The sequence below is a fragment of the Crocuta crocuta genome, unplaced genomic scaffold, assembly GCF_008692635.1.
Source record: "Crocuta crocuta isolate KB4526 unplaced genomic scaffold, BGI_CrCroc_1.0 scaffold69, whole genome shotgun sequence".
Classification (NCBI taxonomy): Eukaryota; Metazoa; Chordata; class Mammalia; order Carnivora; family Hyaenidae; genus Crocuta; species Crocuta crocuta.
Window position 1 is genome coordinate 700,277 of NW_027551576.1, and position 23,824 is coordinate 724,100.

General features: G+C 37.1%; 1 protein-coding gene across 5 annotated transcripts in view; it reads left to right on the forward strand.

Annotated features, from left to right (window-relative positions):
• Nucleotides 1–23,824, forward strand: part of SETD5 (SET domain containing 5) — an 83,933-nt gene that overhangs the window by 696 nt on the left and 59,413 nt on the right. The gene's annotated exons all lie outside the window — the stretch shown is intronic.

Consider the following 23,824-nt stretch of genomic DNA (forward strand, 5'->3'; position numbering starts at 1 on the left):
GGGTGCCTTAATCCCCCTCTCCGTGATGTTCCTGGACGCCTTCACCGTCGTTCTCGGGTCCCCATCTCAGATGATGGCTTCTTTTCCCACACTGAAGACGTTACCCTCGCCACCCCCACTTCACATTCTTGGGCTCTCAGTGGCGTATGCCCCAGTATCTGAGATAGCCTCATTGAATTTGTAGGGTTCAGGCTTGGAGTTGAGCCAGATTGTGTCGTTTTTCCTGCCTTGGGCGTGGAGAGCGATCATTTGAGAACGTCTTGAAAAGCAGAAAAATGTCCCCTTTATGAATTCCCTTTACCTCTGCGTGGAAGCCAGGGATGTGAGGTGAATGGGGGGTGAGGAAAAAGCCCTGGTTTTTTAAGTAGGTGAATCGCGTGAGAGGGAAAGTTGAACTGTTGGGAAAGCCCCTTCTATGCTAATTTATTCTATAAGGCGCCTTTGCCCGTCTCACTTGTTAGGAATAACTGGTCTTTCCCTTGGATACTGATGCTGCAGCCAGCTCTGCTGGTCTGGGTCAGGGGTGCGTGTATGACCTGCATTTTCTGCTTTCTCATGTTACTTGTGCAATGTGTTCACCAGTAACTCATTTCTTACCCAGAGCTCAGGGTTCCATTGGGCTTTGTCTGTACTTTAGTTCATTTCTCCAGTTTCCCCCGTGGTCATGGTGCTGAAAGAATCCCCAGGTTCTCTGCTAATTTCCTTTATAACTTGACTAGGCAAGTTGCTCTTAAATGACATATTTGTGATCAAGGTCATATTTACATTCTTTTGTTGGGCAGATATTGCACGGCTATACTTTTGAGTGGGGAGGATCCACCTGAGTTGAGTGTTGCGAGATTTTCAGGAGAATGTTTGTGTGTCTCCAAATTGGGGGAAATTTCTTGATGGTTAATTTTATGTCATTGATGTTTTTAGGTCACTCTGAGGGAAAAGTTGTAAGTGGTAATTTTAGATGTGTGGAATCTGAGCTAGGACTAAAGCAAGAAGAATATTCACGTAATCAGAGGTTTCTGGGCCTCTTGGAGGACACAGAAAAAATTTTTTATATTGGATCTCTTCCAGTTTTCTCTAGAGGATCATTAGTTTTCCTCTCTAGCCCCAAATTCTGTTCCCATACTCCGTTATGGGAGTAGTCTTTAAGGGTTACTCACTCTGTCATTATGTATAGAAAAATGAATTATGTCCTTTGATAGGACAAGACACAAGGCTCTGTCTCTCGCTGCAAATTTGAATCTGACTATAGTGTTTAGAAAATTGGCCTTTTAAAGGTGAAAAGTTAATCTTGATTCCTAGATTGCTGGCTTAATTTAAAAATAGATAATTAGAATTTATTTGGTAAATTTTGATTTTTTTTTTTTTTTAATAAAAAGGTCTTAGTTTAAAGGGGTGACCTTAGGACTGTTTGTTTCTAAAAGCATAATTGCAGCCCTCTGGGATGGAGCACTGGTCCAAAAAAAAAAGAGAGAGAGAGAAAAGAGTGTGTAAGGAGTGGGGGTGGGGTAAGGATAAGGTTGTTCCTTTGGGTTGGATCACAGGGGTGAGTATACGAGGCAGCAGCAGCTGCTGGTTCTGGAGCTCTGGTTGCTACGTGAGAAGCTTGAGTAGTGCTGGCTGCTGTCTCCAGGGAAGGACAGCAGTGCAGCGTCCATTAATGCTGTTGGCTGCAGGGAGCTGCACTTAGGCGATGGCTGCTTCAGGACTAAGAAGAAACCTTGTTTTCCTGGGAATTTTCGCTGCTGAGCTCGTTTGCATTTTATTGGTGGGGAGATGAGAGTTAGCAATTCTAACCTTCTACCCATTTATGGATATCAGCATCTGGAAACTGGATCATAGTTAAAGATCCTTCTTGTTTTTGTTTTTTCTGGGTTTTTTGTTTTTTGGTTTTGTTGTTGCAGATTTTTGGTTTTTATCTGGGGATTTGTGCTTGGATAGGCCTGAAAGTTCCATTAGAGTTTTAATTTTTGAATCCTTCTATTACCACAGTAATAAAAATTTAAGGGTCTTTCTGAGAACCAGAATGGGAAAAATCAGTTCTTTTTTCTGCAACTGACATGTTTCCTCCATCTCTTTAATTACTGAATTAATTTTGATTTTATTGTTTGTGTGTTTCCTTCCTTCCCTCAAGTTGTTAGGCCACATTGACCTTACTGAATACATGTTTTGCTATACATATTACTACATTTGGAATTGTAAACCCTAAGAAGAACTACTCTTTTTGGAATGATTTCTAAATATAAATTTCAGAAGTGTTTTCTTAATTTCTATATTAGTATAGACTTCTCCAGATTAGATTATTTCTTTGGTGTTTGACCTAAAATATTGATTCATTATATATATGTTGGATATAGTCTTCTAAGATCACAAGGATGTTTGTTTGGCCATGATCCATCTGAAATAAAGGACGTACCAGAAGGAATATTTAGAAATAATAAGTCTAGAGTACAGGATACTTGAGAAGATAACCTCTGAGCCCCTTAGGTGGTCTCCCCTTCCCCCACAGCTCCTGCACATTAGGAAGGTCTCTGATTAGGCAGAACAGTTTGTTTGAGTATGGAAGTACTCGAAGGAGAACCAACACTCAAATATACCACCACTTACAGAGTATTTAACAGATGCCCATGTGTTTTCTTCCCCCCACACACCCAAGACTCTTGCATCCTATATTTTTTTCCCTTAGAATTTTGATATTTTCAGTCTCATGTTCAGGTACTTAAATCCCACAGTCATCTATAATGTGTAATATGACTCTGGCATTTTGTCGTTCACAAATGTGGCTTGCATTGTCTCTCAATGATACAAACAGGCTAATGAAATGGAACCTTAATGAATAATATTTTAGGTGGTTCTATTTTTATTAGTATCACATATAAAAGATGCCGTATCAAATAAAAAATGGTTTCATTCATACTGGCTGTTTAACATAGCTTAGGTATAAATATAAATGTCTTTTAGTTTATTACATAGTATGAAAGTTACCTTGTAAAATAATTGCTTTTTCACTTGTATATCTTATTTGGAACGCACTGCAAACTTGATGTAATCATTTTCTGAAAAATCAGAGAAGCCCTTTTCATAGGGTTTATTTAACCAGTATGCTTGAAAATTTTTGTATCTTACACTGTGTTGTGTCTGAGAACTTAACATACTTTCTGAACTTATTCTGACCTTTCTGGGGGAGAGTTGCCATTTTGTTTTTTTATTTTGGATGGGAAAATAATATAGTGCAAAATGGAGATATGCAGACATCCACTTTTACCTTCTTTGTGTTGAAATAACTTAAACCTGAGACTGTAGTTAACAAGTCATAATTATTGGATACATCTTGTTATTGAAAATTGGAATATGATCTAGAATAAAATTTTCTTCTAACTTCTGGTTCAGCTCTGGTGATTTGTCAGTTTAATTTGAAACTAAAAGGCCTAGTAGTAAATTTGATTTATAAATTTTGTTTCAGGTATGGGAAACTAAAAGTTCTTGATAGGGATATATTCTTTACGACAAAACTTACTCTAAGCTCTGTAAAATGTGTGAGATAATGTATATTTACTAATACAGCTGGTGGTTATTTGTAATTTGGTTAAAAGCATCTTTTCAGAGGCACTCCTTAGAAAGTAAGTATAACGCATCAGTGATAGACAAGGATTGTTGTCATTCCTTACTGCCAAAAATTCCAAAATAGGTAGTGAAATGGCATTTTTAACCTTTCACTTGCTGCACTGATTGATTTCTCTTCTAGTAAAGATTCAGAGAAATTGATGAAAGGTAGAATACCATTTCTTTCATTTATCAATACAAATTTTGCTAAATTGTTTAGAGTCTTATGAAAAGTGTCCTATTGTATATTCAATTCTAAATTGATACCCAGGAATGGTATGTGTTGGGGGGGGGGGGCGGTGTTAGAAAGCATCACTTTAGAAAAAGTGCTTAACACTTTATAAAGGAAACCGTGAGAGATAATAAAACGACGACGCTAAATCTCAACCTACTGTATAGGAGCCTTCACTGAACAAGGAATTTGTAATACTATCCTGTCTCACTTTTTCCATCATAATTGATTTTGTTTGTTGAATACCTCAGGGAAGGATGTAAGGGTCACATTAAGTATCTTTAATATAAAGACAGGAAAAAGGAATTTACTGCTTGTTGGAATAATATCTTTGTATTTTAAAGCACTAAGATTATTGGCGAGTTTTGCCATATGTATATGAGTGTTGGTTTGGTTTGACCGCTTTCTCTTCTCAGCTTTTCTGTCTTCCTTGTAGTCTGAGAATTCTCGGAGTTTTGATGGCAAATTGAAGTAGTAAGAATCATTTTCTTGCCTCTGTTAGTTATCTACACCCAGAGCTGGGGATACACCTGGGTCTATGTTATGAATGATAAAATAAGCATTGAATATGGGGATTTGCAAGATGTGTTTCTATGTGGGGGTTCAAGTTTTTGATGTGCTACCTAATTGAGGGAAAATGCCGAATTCCTTCCTGCTCTGTTTGAAAAATAGATGGAAGCATGGGAGGAGCCTCAGACTTCTGCAGCAGGATTTGGTCTGAGTAGAAAAGGAAGATTTTTGTTTCAAATTGCCAGCTGCTTATGTCAGACTGACTCCCTTATTATGCTTTTAGTTGGCCTGTCAATATGGCCAAACAGCTAGATAAGTGCGGGGCAGGACAAAGGGCTCTTTGCACAGCGGGGAGGCAGTGTTGGTGGGGGAGGGGCAGGAGGTAGGAAAGGCAAGAGGAGGAGGTTCTTTTCCCTGGGAGATTATTCACGTTGGCATACAGTTAAAGAAATCATTTATAGTTCCCACTCGAGCACTGAATTTGTGCCAACCACATACTCTTACCCCCAAATTTAGTATATCCCTGAATATCAGGTAGCAACTCATCACCTCCTCCTAGGAAAAATAAAGCTTTATGTAGATTAAAAGAAAAGAAATCCTATGCCCTCCACCCTTCTTTTTTTATTTTTTAATTGATTTTTAAAATGTTTATTTTTGAGAGAGAGATAAAGACAGAATGAGCACGGGAGGGTCAGAGAAAGAGGGAGACACAGAATCCTAAGACAGGCTCCAGGCTCTGAGCTAGCTGTCACCACAGAGCCCGACGTGGGGCTCGAACACACAACCCGTGAGATCATGACCTGAGCTGAGGTCAGACGCTTAACCGACTGAGCCCTCCAGGTGCCCCTCCCTCCACACTTTTAAATACAAGTCACCTCCTGAGAAGACCAGTTCTAGAGAATCTGACAGGAGAATTCTCATTAAGAAATGGAAAATAATATTTTATCTGTATAAAACTTTTATGTTTTAATATACATATTGTCCTTTAGATTGGGATTAGGCCAGAATAGGTAGAATAATTTATTGTGTTTTGTGCAATAGTTGCATATTGTTAGCTCCAATTTCATTTCATTTAAGATTTTTTTTTAAAGTAATCTCGACATCCAGCGTCTGACTCAGGGTGGGGCTCGAACTCACAACCTTGAAGTCAGGAGTCCTCTGTTCTACCTACTGAGCCAGTCAAGTCCCCCTGTTAGCTCCATTTTTATATCAGTAATATAGAATCCCTCTAGCATTCATGTGTTGGATTGCCATCATATAAAATGCTAACTGAAGAAAGGCTACTTAACTTGTCATCCCTACTTCCAGGAGAACCAGATACTCCCTGGAGATTACTCCCTCCTCATCCCCCATCCCCCCCCTTCTAGGTTAGGCACAACCTAGTTTGATACATTTGTGCTTGGCTCACAGCACAATGTGGGGTGGTTGCATCCAGCTTATTAAAATTAATATGAATCATGGAGTTGGAAGAGATCTGTCAGTTATCTGGCTCTTTAATCACAATGAAATATTTCAAAGTTTGGGACCCTTTTGAAGTTTTCATTAGAATATTAAACCAATCCGTGTCCTGAGAAGTATTTTTAGTTACTTTTAAAATAAATGTGAAACAGTACATCTGTGCTAGTTCTTTTTTTTTTTAATGTATATATTAAAGAATTGCATTCACATACAAATTAGATAGCAGTTACTTGGATTACAAAAGGATTTTTTTTATAAAGAGTATTTGCTGAGGTTTTTTTAAATGCTTAATATATTTTAAGAGAATTTGATTTTTGGAAATAATTGGTTGGAACCCAGTTTTCCAAGAGTACACCTGTTAACTTGAATTGAGATACTACCTGTTTTGCAGTGTTAACTAAACTAGCCTTAAAATTTGCCTTCTATCCAAACTGCAGGAGATGGTAAAGGGAACTAGAAGCTAATTTTTGCTCATGGTTTTAGATCTTGTGGCTATTAGCAAAAAAGAAACATTTTAACTTAATAGAATAGGAAAAAATGGCCTTTAATGCACATTCTAATATTGAGCAAACCTGACCAAATTTTGTGTCATTTTTTTCTGTAAAAAAAAGAAAAAGCATTGTTACTTACTGTTACATTTTTATGTGTAATGGATTTTTGCAATAATGATAGAATGTTTTGATCTGAAAAGGGAAATTTGAGTGACTATCATTGCCTTTAGAAGGTGTATTGTTTATTAGTGAACTAGTAACAACGTTAATATGAAGTTTAGTACGCTGCATTTTATGTATTACTACAAAAATTTAGAGTAGGCATTTCTTCTCTTTATAATTCTCTCACATCGATTATTTCTGTAGATTTGTGCGACTAAAATAGAAGCCATCTAGTTCAAACCCTGGCCTCCATTCAGACCATTTTCTCCTCAGGTGCCATATTGCTAGCACTAGAGTAAACATTTTTGTTCACACACATACTACGTATACACACATATTATTCTTCCCAAATAGTTAGAAGTCTCTTCATCTTGGCTTCTTCTGCTACTGTTAACCTGAAGCTTGCCAGAGACCTTAAAATGTTCAGGGTGGGGTGGGGAGCAAATTTTGATTCCAGAGGCTTTGGAAACTGCTTTGGTTACCCAGACAGCTAATCTGATTTTCAGTGAGACCTAGCCAGCAGTAGACAAGAATGGAGGTGAAACAGCAATGTACCTCATCTTGCCTAGGCAGCTGCTCCACCTTATTTCCTGCTATTATTATCCTACTGCGCCTCTCCCTAGCAAAAAAGAAACTAGGACAAAGGGGGAAAACTGGATGGGCTCTTAAGATTTTTTATTATGGTTAGGTTTGTTTGTATGTATTGTTTTTGTTTTTAAAGAATTTTTTCAAATTTATTTATTTACTCTTGACAGCGTGAGCAGGGGAGGGAGGGGCACAGAGGGGAGACAGAGAATCGCAAGCAGGCTCCAAGTAGTCAGCACCCAGGGCCCAATTCGAGGCTGGAGCTTACAAAACCATGAGATCATGATCTGAGCTGAAGTCAAGAATCTGACGCCACCCCATGTGCTCCTGTTTATATATATTGAAATGCAAAGTTAATTTGTCCTTTTCCTAAAAGTCAGTAGTAAAAGAAATTTTCTAACTTCAGTATCTTCCATTTTGTTTCTTAGTAAACCATTTCATTTCAGATCCTTTGTCTTAACAAAAAAAAAATTGTTTTTAAGAATATTTAATTTTCATTGGCTGTTCACACAATCATTATTACCACCAGATGCCACCTCAAGTAATAACTTGAAGAAAGGGAGAAATCTCTTCTGGATAATATTTGAAGTTTTATTGGTAATTACTTATTTATGTAACAGATTTATAACAAAGGTTAAAAAGTTAAACTTTTTTGTATATGTTTGTCCCTCTACCTTAGTGGAGGTTAAATTGTTTGCAATAACATTTTTCATTCTTTAAAGTTCGTTCTTAAGCTGCATAATTTATATTCTTCAAGCCTTCTTTTTCCCATACCATCACCCAAAACAAGAGACTTTTTATTGTCTTATGATGCTGAGGTTTTCTCCTCCCCACTCCTGAAATATGAAGAATCAAATAAAACCCGGTAATCTAATAAACGTATGTACTGTTGAGTATAGTAAGAGGATTGTTTCATAACTCTTAGAAATTATGATCTGGTTAGGATGTTCTAGTATCATTTTAGCACATTTTGTAATGTTGAGATGTTAATTTAATATGCGTGCACATGAATCTCATTGTTCAGTATTTCTACCCATTGTTTGTTATTTTCTATGAGGTTGTTGTGGTTGTGTTACCCCCTCCCCATCTCTGGACTCCATGTTTTTTTTATTCCCGTCCTGTTCCGGTCTTTGGCTTATGTTGGAACATTCTATTTCTTTCTGCCAACCTCCGTGCATGCCACAACACATACAATTTGTACTCTCACATCTCTGAAGGAGGATGATCTCCAGTTAATAAGCAACTGTTCGGGCATTCTCGGTATCCAAGGAAGGTTTTATTTAAGTGGAAGGACCTGTTGGCAATTATATTGCCTCTGCATTTATGTTACCTTTTCCTTTGTTAATGTAGCTTGTTGAGAGTTGACTTGTTTTATAAGAGAAACCAGACAGAAAGGAAAGAGACATAGATGTGGTTACTTAAAAAAAATAAATGTTTATTATGATAGCATTCGGTTTAGAATCTAAAGGGCACTTTAAAATTTTTATTTTAGTTCTAAAGACAAAAGAATTTAACCTAGAATAGAACAAATAGTAGGGTTTGTGAGGCAGTATGATTGATTGCATGCTGAATGTAGCATGAGATTGTTGTATGAATGCGTAAGTTTTTATTTTCTCAAATTCTGTGGTGCAAATTACTGTAACCACACAAATTGTCTTTATGCCTGAAAAATACTAGATGGAATGACTTCTTTAAAATAACAGGTCTGAAGGAAATGTGAAAGGAAGTTCAAATTTTTGAAGTCCCTTTTTATTCTTGTTCTTGCTAAACACATTTAGTTTTATTTATGGCAATTAGAACTTCAGTGTTATAGCCTCGTAATAGAACAAAATAAGGGTAGGTTGACATGGTATAGGGAGTGTCTCATTTTAGGATGAGGCTAAAATTCTGTATTCTGTATTTTTATATTTAGGCTGCTTTTATTGAAAAAGTTTGCCCCATATTTTAAAACCTGTGGAGTGGCATAAAATATTCACAGATTAAATGGATAGTCACTTTATTGGTATCTCATTATATAAGCAATACGAAATCCAGATATTTACTAAAAATCCCCGAAAGAAAATTGGGCTAGCAGCATATATGGAACTGTGAACTTCTGAAGGCAAACTACTTAGAACAAAACAAGTAGGCAATAATGCCAATTCTAAGGCTCTTACTTTGGAGCCTCAGCTGGTTGACGTGACCCAGATGTTTTTACCTCACACTTCCTAACTCCTAGGTCACTAAGATTTGAAGTGTTGCTGGGAATAAAGTATCCGTTCAAAAACTGAGTAGGAGTCTTACTAGGCCATGTGTGGAGGCCCATGGGAAGACATGTATTTTTAGCGAAGCAAGGCTCTTGAGTAAGTGTAATTTTCCCTTCATAGTTTATCTTGAACAGTTGGTAAGAAAAGGAATGGCTGGAAGTTCATAGAATACACTGAGCAACAAGAAGAGACAAAGACATATCCCCCTTTGTAAAGTAACTGTGTGCTGAGCAAGAGACAGGGAAAACATTCTTTTTAATAGAATACATTAGTTTTTCTGAACTCCATAATATTAGGAATGTGTTTCTATGGAAAATCATTATTCAAAGGATTGAGTTGAATATCTTTAGTGAAAATAGTAAAAAAAAAAAAATTAAACTGTTGTAGAAGAAAGAGGAACAGTCCTGGTTTATGCCTACCACATAATTAGTAATAGCACCACTTTCACTCTCTAAAATGTCCCAGTTTAGGGGCTTCTGGGTGGTTGAATGTCTGACTCCGTTCAGGTCATGATCACACTGTTCCTGAATTCCAGTGAGTTCACTGCTTAGCATGGAGCCTGCTTCATATCCTCTCTCCCTTTTGCTTCTGCACCCCCTCCCCCACTGTCTCTCTCTCTCTCTCTCTCTCAAAAATAAAGATTTAAAAAATAATAATAAAATAAAAATAAAAATGTCCCAGTTTGGACCATAAACTATATTCTTACCCTACTTACAGAGGATCATTGAAACTTTTCTTGACTACAGAGCAACCCCGTTTTCTTTTATACAGCTCTCTGATTCTCCTCTCTGCTGGGATTTGTCTGTTGGCTTGTCCGAACCCCTATTTCCACATGGGTAGTTCTTGGAATGTCTTTTTCTATTTCTTTTCCTTTTAGTTGTTGGTGAGGGAAGCAATATATACAGATATGGTTGGATTTTGTTAGGAAAATTACAAATACAGTAAATTAGGGAATAGTAAATCTCCCTTTGGATTTAAACCATTCCATTTGACTGAGGTAAGGTCGAGTCTTTCTAGTTTACAGATTCTGTCTTTCTTTTTTATATGCAGTATACTTGTGAAATTTACCATTGTGTAGAGTTCCTACTCTTTGGATGTTGGAGGTTGCATCTCCATGGTGTCATTTAATATTCTTTTTTTTTTTTTAATGTTTTATTTCTAGGAGAGAGAGAGACAGACAGCGTGAGCAGGGGAGGGTCAGAGAGAGAGGGAGTCACAGACTGAAACAGGCTCCAGGCTCTGAGCTGGCAGTCAGCACAGAGCCCGATGCTGTTGGTATTCATTCACCTAGATCAGCCATTCTTTATGTGTGAGTGGTATATTTTTATTTTATTTATTTTTAAGTGTGTGTTTATTTTTGAGAGAGAGCAAGCAGGGGAGGGGCAGAGAGAGGAGGACAGAGGATCCAAAGCCAGTTCCACCCTGACAGCAGTGAGCCCGATGTGGGGCTTGAACTCGTGAACCATGAAATAATGACCTGACCCAAAGTTGGACGCTCAACTGACTGAGCTATCAAGGTGCCCCTAGGTCAGCCCTTCTTAAACTTTACACTCTTAAAAACTGAATGCCCCAAAGAGATTTCAAGGATTATATCAAGATTTACCAGATTAGAAACTGAAACAAAATTTTTATTTTTACTTTTTAATATTATATATTTTTAATTCAAGGGGCCTGGGGGCGTTGAGGAAAAAATCCCAACCAGGCTGCAAGCTGTCAGCACGGAGCCCAATGTGGGGCTCAAACCCAAGAACCGTGAGATCACAACAGAGCTGAAATCTAGAGTTGGATGTTTAACCAACTGAGCCACCCAGGCAACCCAAAACAAAAATTTTTAATTATTTATCAACTGATTTTAAAATAATGGTAACAAATCCTGTTAACATAAATGACATTTTTTTGAAGAATAACTATATTTCCAAAGTTTTTTTAAAAAGTGGCGTGGTTTTACATTTTTGCAATTCTCTCAGTGTCTGACTTAATAGAAGACAGCTGCTTTCTCACAGCTGTTTCTGCATTTAATTTGTTGTGATAAGTTGTTTTGGTTGAAGACTGGAGAAAATCTGGCCTCACACTGATATGTAGTTGAAAAGAGAAAGACCTCACATACCCCTAAAAGAATCTTGGGAACTTCAGGAGTTCTCAGACCACACATTAAGAACAATGTGCCTAGATCCATTATTTCCTTTATGATTGCAAAATGGTGATATTTTATCATTAATTTATTTTCTGTAGTATTCCCTCTCATTTATTTGGTTAGTACCTAAGGAATAGTTTGAATACAAAAGTCAAGATCTGTGTTTTTTTCTTTCTTACCAGTTTTCAAAATATAATCAGTTGGTAACCTAGCAGCCTCTATAGGTGATCAGTGAAATGTTATTGTTGCATATTATGATTTTAAATATGTTTGATGTGTTTCAGTCCCTTGCAGTTATTATTTTTGACATTCAAATTGTCCCACATTTGATTTTTGGCTTCTATGCCCTTTTTACTCATTCTCACTTGTTTCCTAGCTTTTTTTTTTTTTTTTTGGATTCCTTGCTTTCTAGTATGACAATATGTTCCAGGATCATTTTGTACATTTCCTGCCCCAAACTTGGAATTACTAATTTCTACAACACACTGTTATCTTTTAGTGGGAAATGATACTTACAGACCACATTCTAGGTGCTAGGAGTATTCATTGCTCTCGGGTTGGTCCTTGTTTTCTAGGACCTTTTCAATGGACAGAACTAAAAACTGGTTTCTTTTTTTTCTTTTTTTAATTTCTTTTAAAAATATCACTAGTCGGTATTTGATAACCTTTTTAAATTCACTACTATGTAGTTTTTGTGTAAACCTAATCTTTTCCTCATTCTCCAAATCCCAGTTTTCACTAACACTAGTACAATTACATTTTGCTTTGTCCCACATTGCACACATAGCAGTTTTAGAATGTCAGAACAATATGACCACTGGGTTTGTTTGTGCTCTTAGGTTATATCCTCTAAGGATATACAGTCAAATTAAAATGTTTTAAAGTCTCTTGGGGCGCCTGGGTGGCTCAGTCGGTTGAGCGTCTGACTTCAGCTCAGGTCATGATCTCATAGTTCATGGGTTCGAGCCCTGCAACGGGCTCTGTGCTAACAGCTAGCTCAGAACCTGGAGCCTGTTTCGGAAACTGTATCTCCCGCTCACCCTGACCCTCCCCTGCTCACGCTGTCTCTTTCTCTCCTCTCTCTCTCTCTCTGTCTCTCTCTCTCTCAGAAATAAATAAAACATTTAAAAAATTTTTTTAATGTTTTAAAGTCTCTTGAATTAATTATGTGGTTATGCCACGAACTTGATACACAGTGAAGTTAATTTGTTTCAACTCAATTCAGATTTTTCAGGGATTACTTTTTGTTTTGTAATATATAAAACAGCAGTACTAAGTGAAATGTAAAAATCTGCATGTAGTCAGGGAAATCTGTCTTATGGTCTTTTCTATCCTGTTCTCTCTGTCTCTGTATGTAAGACTTGACAGAGTTATCATGAATATTTAAAGTGATTTTGCATAGTATTTCTTTAGTAACACAAAAAGTATTTAAGTTAATTTACTAAAATTATCTGCTTCTAGGAGCACCTGGGTAGCTCAGTCAGGTGAACGTCCATCATTGGCTCAGGTCATGTTACTGCGTTTATGAGTTTGAGCCCTGCATCGGGCTGGGTGCTGTCAGTGTGGAGCACTCTTCTTATCCTCTGTCCCCTCTCTCTCTCCACCTCCCCTGCTCGTGCTCTTTCTCTCAAAAATAAATAAAATCTTTTAAACTATCTGCTTCTAGATTTTTCAGTAACTAATAGTTATTTTTAATTCATGGAAGAAAATCATGGACTTTTCTGTTCTTCTAGGAGCCAGAATTTCTTGCCTTAATAGATACAATTCAAGATAAGAAAGTTCCTTTCTCTAAGAAAAATGATTTCTCATGAAATGCTAGATTATTATCCATTGGTCTCCAATGATTTCAGGTACTTAAACCTGATTAGCACTTGTGAGACTGGTGCTTCTTGTTGCAGAAAGTTCATCAATTAACATTCCTTGAATGTCTAATTCTTAGACCTGAAAATAAATTATCTTAGAAAATTATCTTAGAAAGGATATCATCTCCTCGTTACTTTCTCTTTATTTTAAGTTTATTTATTTATTTTAAGAGAGAAAGAGCATGCGTGTGTGTTCATGAGCAGAGGAGGGTGCAGAGAGAGAGAATCCCAAGCAGGACTCGGTCTCACAAATGCTGAGATCATGACCTGAGCCAAAATCGAGTTGGATGCTTACCAACTGAGCCATCCAGGCACCCCTGTCCTCTGCTCTTTGAGGTTGGTATTTAAAATTCAAATTAGCTGATTTTACAAGTCTTAAATATTAAATCTTTTTAAATCTTAAACCTGTTAGGGGCGCTCGGGTGGCTAACTAAGTCGGTGCTTAACTAAAGCATCCGACCTTGCCTCAGATCATGATCATGATCTCAGGGTTGGTGGGTTCACTCCCTGGGGCTCCCTGCTGACAGCAAGGAGCCTGGAGCCTGCTTTGGATTCTGTGTCTGCCTCTTTCTCTGCCTTTCTCCCACTCGTGCTCTGTCTCTCTCTCTCTCTCTCTCTCTCTCTCAAAAATAAACATTTAAAACTTGGGGGGGGGACCTAGGTGGCTCAGTCGGTTAAGTGTCTGACTTCAACTCAGGTCATGGTCTCGCAGTCCAAGAGTTCTAGCCCTGCATTGGGCTCTGTGCTGACAGCTCAGAGCCTGGAGCCTGCTTTGGATTCTGTGTCTCCCTCTCTGTCTGCCCTTCCCCCACTCATGCTCTGTCTCTCCTTCAAAAATAAATAAACATTTAAAAAATTTTTTTTAATAAAAAACATTCTTAATTTAAAAAATCTTAAACCTGTTAAATATGAAATGTTTTATCCTTTTAAACTATAAGTACCTAAAAGAAGTTACATTATCATATTTCAGCAATAAATGTCATATTCTAATATATACTTGTAGGCTAAGAATACTAAATCAGGGTATGTCATGGTGAAGATCAATAATGATTAAAAGTGTGAAGGTTCTGAAATTGGGTAGACCTTGTTCATTCAGATTCTAGTTATCTGTTTCTTTGCTTATAGCCTTGGACAAGATTCTTGGTGGGTTTGATTCTTTGGCTAAATAGGAGTAGTAGTTTACTCATAAAGTTGTAGGATTACATGAGCTAATGCATGTAAAGTGAGTGAAGACACCATGGTTTGTATAAAATACACATCCAATCGGGCGTTGTTATTATGAACATTTGATCAGTTGTATAAACTTTATCTGCATCTTACTTGGGGTAAGTAATGCTTTCATGTTGTAAATAGAGCACCCGATTTTCACGATCCTATTCCATGTGAGTAAGAATCATCTCTTTAACAAAGAATAATTTGTGTGTAGCTGAAATTTGTTTGAGGCTTCTAACTTTACAAATATACTGTGCTTATAATATGAATATCACATTAAGAAATTTAATAGAGAGAAACAGATCTTCTTTTCAGGACCAAGGTCCTTTTCAGACATTAGTAGAAATTGTTTTATTTGAAGTGGCTTTAGGGTACCATGTTTGCTGGCCAGAGTTGTATGAATTTTTTACCTGTAGAATTTCAAGATACATTTACCTTTTCAGATAGAGCTGTGTACCACCAGACTTCATAAATTCTGGTGTTTAGGGTTGTGGGGTTTTTTTTTCTTCCAATCTTTAATGAGGTATAATTGACAGAATTATAGTGCGTTGTATACAACATGATGATTTGATATACATTGTGAAAGGATTCTAACAAATGTAAGGACAACTTTTTTTGGAAGTGGTGGTGAGAAACTTTAAGTTCTAATCTCTTAACGAATTTCAGCTCTGCAATATAGTGTTATCAGCTTTAGTCACTGTGTTTATAAATCAGATCCTTAGACCTTTTTAATCTTTATAACTAAAGGTTTGTACCCTTTTACCAACCTTGCCATTTCTTCTACATCCCATCTCCTGACAGCCACCATTCTACTCTGATTCAGTGAGTTCAATTTATGTTTTTTGTTTTTGTTTTAGTAACTCCACATATAAGTGAGATGCTATGTAGTATTTATCTTTTTCTGGCTTATTTCACATAGCATAATGGCATACACTTTTATCATGTCACAAACAGGATTTCCTTCTTTTTTATGGCTGAATAATATTCCACTGTATGTAAATAGCACACTTTCACCCATTCATCCTTTGGCAGACACTTAGGTTGTTTCCATACATAGGCTGTTGTGAATAATGCTGCTACAAACATGGGAGTACAGATAACTTTTCAAAGTGATTTTGTTTTCTTTGGCTATATATCCAACAGTGGGACTGCTGGGTCGTATGGTAGTTCTATTTTTAATTTCTTGAGGAACCTCCATACTGTTTTCCATAGTGACTGTACCAGTTTACATTCCCACTGACAATGTACAAGGGTTCCTTTTTTTCCCCCCTACATTCTCACTAGCATTTGTTCTCTCTTATTATTTGATAATAGCCATCCTAACAGATATGAAGTGATTTCTCATCGTGGTTTGATTTGCATTTCCCTGATGATAAGTGATGTTGAACACCTATTCAGGGACCTTTTGGCTGTTTTTAGGTTTTGTTTGGGATAATGTCTATTTGGATTCTTGCCCCTTTTTCAGCTGAGTTTGGTTGATTGGTTGTGGGTGGGTGGGTGTGTGCGCGCTATTGAGTTGTATACACACATACATATCTCACATGTTTATTTTTGAGAAAGAGAGAGTGCACGCACATGCAGCCGGGGAAAGGGCAGAGAGAGGGAGACAGGATCCAAAGTGGGCTCTGTGCTGACAGCAGAGAGCCCGATGCAGGGCTCAAACTCACAAACTGCGAGATCATGACCAGAGTTGAAGTCAGACACTTAACTGACTGAGCCATCCAGGTGCCCCTCTTATATATTTTTCACATCAATCCCTTATCAGATATGTGATTTGCAGATATTTTCTCCCATTACATAGGTTGCCTTCTCATTTTGTTGATGGCTACCTTTGCTGTGCAGAAGCTTTTAGTGTGGTATAATCCTGCGTGTTTTTTGTTTTTTTTTTTAATTTTGTTGCTTTTGGTTTCTGTGTCAAATCCCAAAATCACTGACAAGATCAGTGACAAGGAGTTTTCTTTTAGGAGTTATACAGTTTCAGTTGTTTAGTTGTATAGTTTCAGGTGTTTAATCCATTTTGAGTTGATTTCTGTGTATGGTATAGGGATGGGGGTCTAGTTTTATTCTCTTTTTTCTTTTTTTTACTGTTTATTTTGAGAGAGAGGGAGCAGGGGAGAGGCAGAGAGAGAGAATCCCTCTGTCAGTGCAGAGCGCTACGTGGGGCTTGATCTCACAAACCATGAGATCATGACGTGAGCAGAAACCAAGAGTCAGATGAACCGACTGAGCCACCCAGGTGCCCCTAGTTTCATTCTTTTGCATATGGATTTTCAGTTTTCCCAGCACCATGTATTGAAGAGACTGTCCTTTCCCCATTGTATATTCTATGATATGAATCAATTCTATTGATATGATTATCAATTCTATGATGCCTTTGTTGAAAATTTATTTCTAGTCTGTTCCATTGATCAATGTGTCTGCTTTTATGCCAATACCATACTGTTTCATAACCACAGCTTTGTAATATAGTTTGAAGTCAGGAATTGTGATGCTTCCAGCTTTGTTGTTCTTTCTCAAGATTGCCAAACTACTCAAAATTTTGTGTGGCTCCATAAAAGGAATTTGGGGATTTTTTTTTCTACTTCTATGAAAAATGCTATTGGAGCATTGAAAGGGATTACATTGAATCTATAGGTCACTCTGGATAGTACGGACATTTTAAAAGTATTAATTCTTCCAACCCATAAATATGGACTATCTTTCCATTCATTTGTGTTTTTAGTTTCATTTGTCAATGTGTTACAGTTTTCATTATATACATCTTTCACTTCTCTGGTTAAATTTATTGCTAAATACTTTATTCTTTTTGATGCTGTTGTACTTGGTATTATTTGCCTAATTTCTCTCTCCTGTAGTTGTTAGTATGTAAAATAACTATTTTTTGTATTGGTTTTGTGTCCTGCAACTTTACCTCATTTGTTTACCCAAAAGCATTTTGGTGGAATAATTAGGGTTTTCTAGATAGGAATACTGTGTCATATGCAAACAGACAAATTTACTTATTTTCTGATTGGGATGCTCTTTATTTCTTTTTCTTGTCTAGTTGGTCTGGTTAGGACTTCCAGTGTTATTTTGAATAAAAGTGACAAGAATGGGCATCTTTGTCTTGTTCCTGATCTTAAAAGAAAAGCTTGCAGTTTTTCACCATTGAATATGGTGTTAGCTGAGATTCGTCATATATGGCTTTATGTTGAGGTGTATTTCTAATACACCTGTACCTAATTTGTTTAGAGTTCTTTTTTATCATGAAAGGATATTGAATTTTGTCAAGTGCATCTACAGAAATGATATTATTTTTGTTCTTTTCATTGTGTATTATTTGATTTGGGTAGTTGAATCATCCTATCTCAGAAATCTTGATCATGGTATATAATCCTTTTAATGTATTGTTGAATTCAGTTTGTGAATATTCTGTTGAGGATTTTTGCATCTGTGTTTATCAGGGCTGAGGCTCATGGGTGGCTTGGTTGGTTGAGCATCTGACTCTTGATTTTGGCTTGAGTCCTGATCCCAGGATCGTGGGATTGAGCCCTGCATCAGGCTCCATGATGAGTGTGGTGCTGGCTTTGATTCTCACTCTCCCTCTTCCACTCTCCCTGTCTTACACGCCTGCTCTCTCCCTCTCACCTTCTCTTTCTCTCTCTAAAAATAAAATGTTCATCAGGGCTATTGGCTTGTGGTGTTCTTGTCTGATTTTGGTATCAGGGTAATGGTAGCCTTGAAAACGAGTTTGAAAGTGTTCCTTTCTCTTGAATTTTTTGAAAGTTTTTTTTTCTTTTCTTAAATCAGTATTAGACTGAGATTGAGGAATGCCAAAATGAATTCAGATGGACTGATAATATTTTAAGACACAAGGATGGAGATTCTAGAAGGGACAAAATGGTGGGCTAAAGTTAGTTTTCTTCCTTTCCCTCAGAACAAAACAGGAACTAAAATGCACGTTTTCATTTTTTTTTAAGTTTATTTATTTTTGAGAGAGAGTGTGCAAACAAGGGAGGAGTGGGGGGCAGGGAGGGGGGAGACAGAACCTGAAGTAAGCTTCAGACTCTGAGCTGTCAGCACAGAGCCCAACATGGGGCTCGAACTCACAAACTGTGAGATCATGACCTGAGCCTAAGTCGGATGCTTAACCGACTGAGACACCCAGGTGCCCCACACATTTTCTTTTTTGAAGAACCTACCTTTAAGAGATACATGCTGCAATATGGCTGAAATGACATGTTACTAGTGTTTGTTTTAGAGTGGAGGAGATACCGTAATAGATGAAACAAGATTGACTTAAGAGTTGGTAATTGTTGAAATGATAACTAAATGATGTTATTTGTAAAACATTATTTTTATGCTTGTTTGAAATTTTTCACAATAAAACCTTTTAAAGTTTTAAACTATATCTAGGCTTGTGGGCCTTGGTAAAGCCAACTTAGTAAACACTCAGATGTTTCAGGTCTCCTCAGTAGTATTTATTACTAGCTCTCTGAGCCCAGTTCCTTTTGTGACACATGATATTTTCAGTCAACAGAAAAATGGAATAGCTGCATAGATATATATTGACTTTGTATTAAAGGAGATTTTAGTGTTTTAAAGAAATCTACAGATTCTGGAAATCATTCCTGACCGGATGATTGAGGAAACAATTGGGTAAATTAACAGTATATTCTGTATACAATAGATTTTATTTTATGAGGTATTTGAATTTCTGAAAAGATACCTGTGTGTATCAGATTGATGTCAAGCAGTAAAGCCTTCTCTAAAAAAATTAATAAAGGGTATTTTGACTAAGGGTGCTGTTGACTCCATTGACTGTTAGCAAATCTTAGTGTTAGTGGACTTGGCAAGTTTCAAATAAGATTCAAACTGTGGCTTCTTCTCTGCCACTTTATACTATTGCCTTAGAAGCCAGAAAATGGCTCTTGTTTACTTCTTTAATAGTTTAACCCTACATTCCAAAAATGGGTGCTTGCAGTGTGCCAGGTATCTTGCTAGGTTCTGTTATGAATTCTGTTTCACTTAATTCTCAGAATAGTGCAGTGGAGTGGTTTACAAATGAACAGATTGAATCAGAGTGATCACATAACTAGTAATAGGTTGAATCAAGTTCCTATGATTCTAGAAGAATCTTTTCATTATACTGTATTAGCTATCTTATTTAAGGAGCCTTCTATCTCTACCAGTATAATCTGCCCTTTCCTCTCCTCTGGATTTGGGTATTGCTACTTTTCTGTAGTTTTGACCTTTTTTTTTCTTTAGGATCTTCTGCCAGAATTGGATGAGGCTCCTGCATCTGGACAGAGAAAGGAAATGGATGGATTTTAATTGGGCACTATTCCCTGCTACAGTGATTGTAAATTCTGGCTTCCTTAGTATTAAAAAAAAAAAAAAAAGTTAATAGGTCTATTTCAATCACTCATACCTTACCATTCATTCTGTTACAGGCTTTATCCCAAACTGCATTTCAGGAAAAGGTGTAGAGCAGAGGCTTAAGAATCCCTAGCATTTTGACCTTAAGTTTTATCTCTGTTCTGAGGAAATGGTTCGTAGTCTTAATCAAGTTTTCACAGAAATCAGTGATCTTTCTTTAAAAAAAAAAAAAAAAAGGTTAAGAACTACAAATACCCTAGCATTTGTTTCTGAAGAGTAAAAAATAAGAGAGTTGCTTGATTACTTGGTTCTTCTTTAACCTGAAAAGGTTGCTCCCTCCTTTGATCTACCAGGCCAGACAGCAAACTACCACAAAGCTCACCTATGAATGTACTTTTTTCTTAAAAGAAATAATCTGTGAATTCATAATTTAGCTACTAGAGATTGAAGTCTATTTAGTTGTATTTGTATCAACTTGGCATAGGTTCACACTCAGTTGTGCTTGGTAAACTCAGTAATTTTTTTCCAAAAGAAAAGACTTATTTAAAAGGAAATAAAAAATGGAAGGCATTAATAATAGGTCTAGAAGTCACAAGGCTTTTATTTTTTTTTATTTTTTAAAAAAATTTTAATATATTTTTTTAATTTATTTCTGAGAGAGAGAGACAGTGTGAGCAGGGGAGGGCCAGAGAGAGAGGGAGACACAGAATCTGAAGCAGGCTCCAGGCTCTGAGCTAGCAGTCAGCACAGAGCCCGATGCGGGACTCGAACCTACGAACCGTGAGATCGTGACCTGAGCCGAAGTCAGAACGCTTAACCGACTGAGCACACCCAGGCGCCCCTAGAAGTCACAAGACTTTTAAAGGAATTTATGTTTCAGTAGAGTAAGGAATGGTGACAGGCAGCACCCACATGTGTCTTTAATTTTTTTTTTTGGCTTGTAAATTAGTGTTTTTATAATAAAATGAGGTAGCCAAATAAGCCTTCATTATAGTTTCCCTCAAAGAAGAAATTGGCAAATACCAACTCCTTTGAAGGATTGGTAGGGATTCATAGGGGTGTTCAAATAATAGCTAAGAAGTATTAAGTTTGAAATCAGCTAGAAAAACAATAACAAGCTGGTTTATATCGGGGATTGATTTTTGAATATTGATACTGGAACAAATGGAGACCCTATTAGATTTCCTTCCTGCTTTTCATATACAGATGGGGGAAGAGTTGAAACATAATCTTCAATCTTCATGGATTCTTTTTTTAAAGTTTATTTATTTTGAGAGAGAGAGAGTGCAAACGAGAGGGGGAAGGAATCCCAAGCAGACTCTTCACTGTCAGTGCAGAGCCCAACACAAGACTAACTCATAAAATTGTAAGATCGTGACCTGAGCCAAAATCAAAAATCAGATGCTTAACTGACTGAGCCACCCATGTGCCTAATAGATCAAAGTGAGGACATCTTCTTATGCAGGGATCCTTGTTTCCCTTTTTTGTCACCCTTAGTAAATACCATCTTATATATTTACCATCTTATACTAATACCATTTGTTTAGTCCTGTCATGCCAAAATAGACAGTGGTCTCTAAGGACATAAAATGAAAGAGTATTGTGCAGAAGTATTACCAGTTCTCTGTAATTTTTGTTACCAACATTGGTACTTTGTGGGGCAGGTTCCCCAATTATAAAGAATCTAATGCAATACCAAATTCATACCTTTTTTTTTTTTTTTAACTGTACTTTCCTAAGAAACAGATAAAAATTTCTGCACTAGAATTCCAAGATCAAGGTGTTTGGCAGCGATGGTTTCTCCTGAGCCCTCTCTACATAGCTTGCCGGTGGCTGCCCTCCTGCTGCCTTTTCATAGGCATGTACCTCCCAGGTGGCTCTTCATATGTCCAGATTTCTTCTTCTTGTAAGCTTTGGTCATATTGGATTAGGACCCACACTAATGGCATCATTTAAAAACATTTTTTAGGAGTGTCTGGGTGATTCAGTAGGTTAAGCATCCAACTTCAGCTCAGATCATGATCTCATGGTTCATGGGTTTGAGCCCCACATCAGGCTCTATGCTGGCAGCTCAGAGCCTGGACCCTGTTTCGGATTCTGTGTCTCCCTCTCTCTCTCTCTCTGCTCCTCCCCCGTACACACACACACTCTCTCTTTCTCTCTCTCTCTCTCTCTCTCTCAAAAATAAACATGAAAAAAAATTTTAAGGTTTTTTAAATTAAGATATACATGACATATAACATTAGTTTCAGCTATATAACATAACGATTTAATATTTGCATACACTGCAAAACGATCACCACAGTAAATCTAGTTAACCTCTACCAACTCATGTAGTTAGCAAAAAATTTTTCTTGTGCTGAGAACTTTTAAGACCTACTCTTTTAACAGCCTTCAGATATACAACGTAATATTTTAATTATAGTCACCGTGCTGTACATTACATACCCATGACCTACTTATATTATAAACTGGGTGGGGTTTTTTTTTTTATTTTAAAGTTTATTTATTTTGATAGAGAGTGTGAGATGGAGAGTGTGCACACACATGAGCTAGGGAGGGGCAGAGAGAGAGGGAGACAGAAAATCTGTAGCAGATTCCTTGCTCAATCTCAGGAACCGTGAGTTCATCACCTGAGCTGAAACTAAGAGTTGGATGCTCAACCAACTTAGCCACCCAGGCGCCCCTAAACTGGAACTTTTTCTCTTTTAACTCCCTTCACCTATTCTCCCATCCACCCTAAATCTTTACACTTTTTTTTTAAATGTTTTTATTTATTTCTGAGAGAGAGAGCGTAAGCAGGGTAGGGTCAGAGAGAGAGGGAGACACAGAATCGGAAGCAGGCTCCAGGCTCTGAGCTGTCAGCACAGAGCCTGACGCGGGGCTCGAACCCATGAACCGTGAGATCATGACCTGAGCCGAAGTCGGATGCTTAACCGACTAAGCCACCCAGGCGCCTCTTTATACTTTGAAATATCATTTTGCCCAAAAAGATTGGGAACCACTCACGTAAAGTTATCAGTGGTTGTCTCCAAGAGATTTGTCAAATCTGGGGATTAAGGTTTTTTTTTTTTTTTTAAGTCTTAGTCTTTACACCGGTCACCTCGTACTGGAAAAGGAAATGCAGTATTCAAAAACAGTAATGTTCAGCATTTAGAAATATTTTACATGAGGAAAAGATAAATTTATAAATAGATGTTTTAACTAAAAGGGAAAATAGCTTGTGAACCTAAGATACTTTGTATTTTACTGTACTTATTCATTCATTGCTAGAATTTGGGCTTTGCTGAGGGTCAAATTATGATATGACAGGAAAACCAAGAGAGGTGATTAAAGGAGACAATAAAATGACTGGTAAAACTTAGCATGGTATATAGTGTTTATATTTTGTGTAAGAATTTGGAGCTGCTTACTGTGCCAATTGGATTCATTAACTAAAAAGTACTATTTTGTCAGTCCTGGGGCTAATTTATTGTAAGAATTAATTAACAAATGAGAATTTTGGCCTAAATACAGCTAAGATGTTTATTGAAATTGGATCAAAGATGAGCATTTGTGTCAAGGTTTTAAAATTTTTCATATTAAGATGTCTACAGAAAATGTTTTTGCAATCCATAAGTTAAATATTTCTGTTCTGCATGATAGGCACTTTTAACTTCCTGTGTCTCATAACACACCACTGGCTATTTGGTCCAGAGATATTCCTCCTCTTGGGCTTCTAGGGCAACAGTGTACTCAATCATTTCAAAGATTTCATATTACTCAGTGACCTACTGTATGAGTAAATGCAGGCTTGTTTTTGGCTTAGGCAAAACAATGTATATCTCTGTATCTTTGACTTGATTGTTGTCTTCTATCATGGTCACTTTTTATTTATTTATTTTAAAAAATTTTGTTAATGTTTGTTTATTTTTGAGGGAGGGAGGGAGGGAGAGAGAGAGAGAGAGAGAGAGAGAGCGAGCAAGCAGGGGCGGGGC